Source organism: Apaloderma vittatum, unplaced genomic scaffold (assembly GCF_000703405.1).
Source record: "Apaloderma vittatum isolate BGI_N311 unplaced genomic scaffold, ASM70340v1 scaffold8353, whole genome shotgun sequence".
Lineage (NCBI taxonomy): Eukaryota > Metazoa > Chordata > Aves > Trogoniformes > Trogonidae > Apaloderma > Apaloderma vittatum.
The window spans coordinates 40,943-45,376 of record NW_009708578.1 but is presented as its reverse complement, the minus strand read 5'-3'; the positions used below and the strand labels follow the sequence as shown (position 1 = coordinate 45,376).

The following is a 4,434-nucleotide window of genomic DNA, read 5'->3' as shown; positions in this document are numbered from 1 at the left end:
CTTCACAAAATAAAAAGTCCCCTTGGGAAACTCTTTCAGCCCAGGAAAGCTGACAGTTTTATTCTCTGCCTTCCCAAAATTAGCTCTCTGGCAGCACCGATGCTTTCCTCCCTAGGGTGCAATAGTTTTGTTCAGTGAGGCTGTGTGACAAAAATCCCACAGAAACTAAGACCCGTGTAAAGTACCATTTATGAAGTAGAGGTTTGGGGATCTCAAATCCAAACAGAGGAGCTGTGCTGCATCTGCCCTCCATGGCCTCTCATTATTAAGTGACTTCAGCCCGTAACACAAACTCACTTCGGCAGCCTGAAATCCACAAATGTCACTCTGCAAACAAGCAGCGGTGAAAAGCAGCAGGCAGGCACCTCTTCGCCCTGTGGCATCCAACAAGTACACACCTTTCCCTGACAGACATTTGTAATAGATAGATTTTTACCTGAGCTTAATAAATAAATAAATAAACAAACACAAAATGAAACAGCAGTCATCTTATTAGTGCGCTGGGGTTTGTTGTTTTGGGGTTTTTTGTTGTTGTGTTGGGTTTTTTTTTTGCACAAGGGAAAATAATGAGAAGATAAAACTAATTATTTCCTGGGGAAAATACTCAAGCAAACCCACACTATTTGCATTTTATTGTCTCTGCAGAGGTGCAAATTGCTGTCATCTTGGGCTTTTTATTGCACTGATAAGGTGTTCCTAGGAAAGGGAAACTAGGCAGAAAATTGGCATCATTATGCATTTCTGAGATGCTTACATTTAATCATTACAAACAGATGATCTTTGAATAATAAACTGGGGGGAATCAAACAGTCAAAAATAAATGTCTGCCGCTGAAGGGTTATGAAAACATCATTTGATGAATTACCTTGAAACGGAAAAATGGACTCATCTCTCTACCTTCCCAGAAGAACACTCTAACAAAATCCACTTCAGCATCAACAAAAGTAGAAGACAGGGTACTGGCAAAAAATGAAATTCTTATACAGTAGATCCATCTGCTTCTTTTCATAATGCAGGGACATTAGCAGAGAAATTTAAAGGCAATGAGCTTTAGAGAACTTAAGGGAAGAAGCAAGGGTAGTATGGAACATCCCCACTTTTCTTGAAAATCTCCAAAAGATCATTCTCAAAAACAAGTGGCAGAGGATGTAACTCATTGGAGTTATGACTTGAGGTCAATCTTAGTTAATGCCTGAAGTGTAATTAATCCGCACTGTGCTGCAGTTGCCTCTGTATTTTACTAAAGCCTTACAACAAGGCAGTTTTCTCATAGCAAGAAATGAACAGTAAGCTGAATCCACTTTTCCGTAGCATGGTCTCTTATTAAGGTAGGTGATTTGCATGTGTAACTAGCAGATATATTAACTTTCCTCTTTCTTTAATTCTGGAGCTTGAAGACAATAATAGCCTAAAGTGACTGTAAACCATACTTCGTGAAGAGACCGTGTACCTGACAGGTGTCTTTGCAATTGTTTTTCCAAACACTCTTTTCAGTGCTGCATCTTTATTTCCTGATCAAATTTAGCCTATATTTTTTTTCAGAATACACCATATATCAAATGTTTTTAATGACACTATAACAACGTAAGAAGCTACTATGCTTGTATCTTGATATACCACACAGTCTGAGAGCCACGGCTACAGATTTTTTAAAGAAGAAAAGTCACATGTATGCGGAATTAAATCAAGAAAGATCAGTATAAGCTGTGGTATGCCAGTTCCAGGTTTATTTTCTGGGTTTGGACGGGGTTTTTTTTTGTTTCTGCTAATATGTTTTATTTCTCCTTGAGGTCTTTGCTATGTGTGCATTAAAATAATTTTATAATTATAATGTAAAGAATTAACAGCAACAAAATTTCCAGTTGATAGTACGATGCACATTTGTACGTCATACTTTATTCTAAGAACTTTCAAGGTATTTTCTTGTTGGTTTTTGGTAGCTTGATCTGAACTATAACAGTTTATATGTATTAAAAAGGAGAGAATATGTTGTCATTTTCCACTATCATGTTAATTTAAAAACAAATCTAAAAGTTCATGTAACATATTCAAATGTTATAAATTTTTATTTTATACATTGAACTAAGAAGAATTTACTATTTTGTTTCTCATTAAGATCAGCTTTTCAACAGCTTCTTCATTCGAGTTAGCCTTTATGTAGTGATTCTACACTGGATACAGTAAGATCAGCCTGATTCTCACTTTGCTGCTTTGTGAGGAAGAAATTACATGTCTGTTAAAAAAAAAGGTATTTATTTCCAGAGACTGAGATGAAAAATATTGCTATCTAATAATATCATTGGCTGTTTCTTCTAGGATTACCATTGCTGAAAATAAAATTTGCATGATATTTCATTAATAATTCTTTTTGTCTGTAAATTTGGAAAGAGGCAAGGTGTTAAATTTTTCAAAAAAGACAAAAGTTAAAAAGTTGTAGATCAGAATAGAACAGTAGTGTTTAAAAAAATATTATCTCCATTTTGACCAGCACAACATATTTTTTGCTACACAGGCACTCTCCCAGCTGCTAATCTCCAGAGTTTTCAACAATTAAATTGACGGCTGAAGAGAAGAAAGATTGCTTGACAGTCTGGTAATCTACCCAGAGGGGAAGGGACACTGTCAGTCAGGGTTTGGCTACTGGAAGGGCTTTCAGCCAGCCAACCATCTGCACATGTCTAGAAGGCCGTTATTTTTCCCCACTACCCAGCTCGTGAGAATTAAACCAGCCCTGTCAGGAAGCATGTCTATATTATGCTTGATAGACACGGAGTTGTGTAAACACCATCAGTAGTATTGAACAGCGCCGCTCCCAATTTCACCATCCATTCCTGTATGCTACACTATTGCAGTGCTCTTGTAGGAAGCACAAACACTGTGGTAGCATGCTAGGTAACTAAATCCCAATACAAGTTTCCCATACTCTGGCACATCCTGCTGACCTCCACGCCAGCAGGAGTTACGCTGGCACTCTCCTTTTGACTGGAAGGTGTGTATGACCTCCTCCCTGTAGAGAAACACTGATGCCTGACAGCAAGGGCTCACTCTGTTCATCATCAAGGAGAAAAAGCATTTCTCTCCTCTGCCCATGTACTTACTTTGATGGTGCTATATGTCTAAATGGTCTGTGCAGCCCTAGTGTGTGTCCCCATTGCATCCCAGTTCTCTCAACCCAAAGGCAAGCCTGGTACTCCTTCCCCCATCCTCCAGCCCACAGTCTGGTGTCCTCTGGCAGGAACTGAAGGTGCTGGAGCTGCACGTGAGCTGCAGGATGCTCCAACTAGCTCCCACAACAGGTCGGGCTACCTGGCCAATGTCATATCATGCTGTCACGTGTCAACACAGATGCAAGTTTGGAGGCCTCAGTCTTTTTCCCAAAGATAGGTGACATCAGTAAAAGGCACCAAAATGGGGAGTGGGGGTGGGAGACACAAGCAGACCTGTACACACACACACATGTACACACACATACTGCCATGCTGGGATCACATGGTTTTCAGGGGAAAGCAGCCTGACAACAGACAAGTGGGTAGTGGTTGTAACTCAAGGCACTGTGGCGAGGTATTGGAGCAATGCATACTAGGTTACTCTCATGGGTTTGAGTCTAGCAGGGATTTTTGGAAGCAGGGGTAGAGCTGTGTGGGATGACTCTTGGGAAACTTTGAGAGCCTCACTCACCCCCAGGCAGGGGTTGGACCCACCCCTGGCCAGGGGTTCTCTGTCTCTTTTGATTTCGTCTCTTGATCTGTCCTGTCTTTTGTGTTGGGGAGGTTTTCTGCTGAGCCCGTTAGCTCAGTCGGTTAGAGTCTGGTGCTAATAACGCCAAGGTCACAGGTTCGATCCCCGTAAGGGCCATGTGTTGCCTGATCTAGTTGAGAGGCGTCCCTGCCCACAACAGGGAGGTTGGATTAAATGATCTTTAAGGTCCCTTCCAGCCTAGGCCATTCTATGATTCTATGAATCTATAATTCTGCTGCAGGAAGGGGAGGTGAGAGGAAAACAAAGGAATACAGTCCTGAGAATGGAGAGCGGAAGAAGAGTCCTGGAGAAAAAGGAGAGGAAGAAGAGTGACAGAGCAGAATCTCTCCGTGGAGCCCTGTGGTGGCTGAGATGGCAGGAAGATGATTGTCTGCCATCTGGAGGGACTGACAGCAGTGAGAATGTCCAGGATGCAGCAGTATGTGCAGAGCCCCATGCAAGAGGGGAGAGAGACCGAGCATCAGTGGTAGGTCTGCCAGAAGTGATCTGTAGCCCCGATGGACTCACGAGGAGGAAGAGGATTGCCTCCCATGAGATGGACACCACGTGGCATGAAGGAGAGACTGAGAGGATCCCTCTTTCGCAAGAAGGAGGAGCTGCCATGGATGAAGAATAATGGCCAGGTGGACCAAACCCCCCACCCCCTGCCTCCCTTGCGCTGATGGGGGGAAGGAG

At 42.3% G+C, this 4,434-nt stretch overlaps 1 non-coding gene across 1 annotated transcript; it reads left to right on the top strand.

Annotated features, from left to right (window-relative positions):
- Positions 1-3,781: 3,781 nt before the first annotated feature.
- TRNAI-AAU lies at positions 3,782-3,855 on the top strand. Its single transcript has one exon. It is a non-coding gene; the product is annotated as a tRNA-Ile (tRNA).
- Positions 3,856-4,434: the final 579 nt, after the last annotated feature.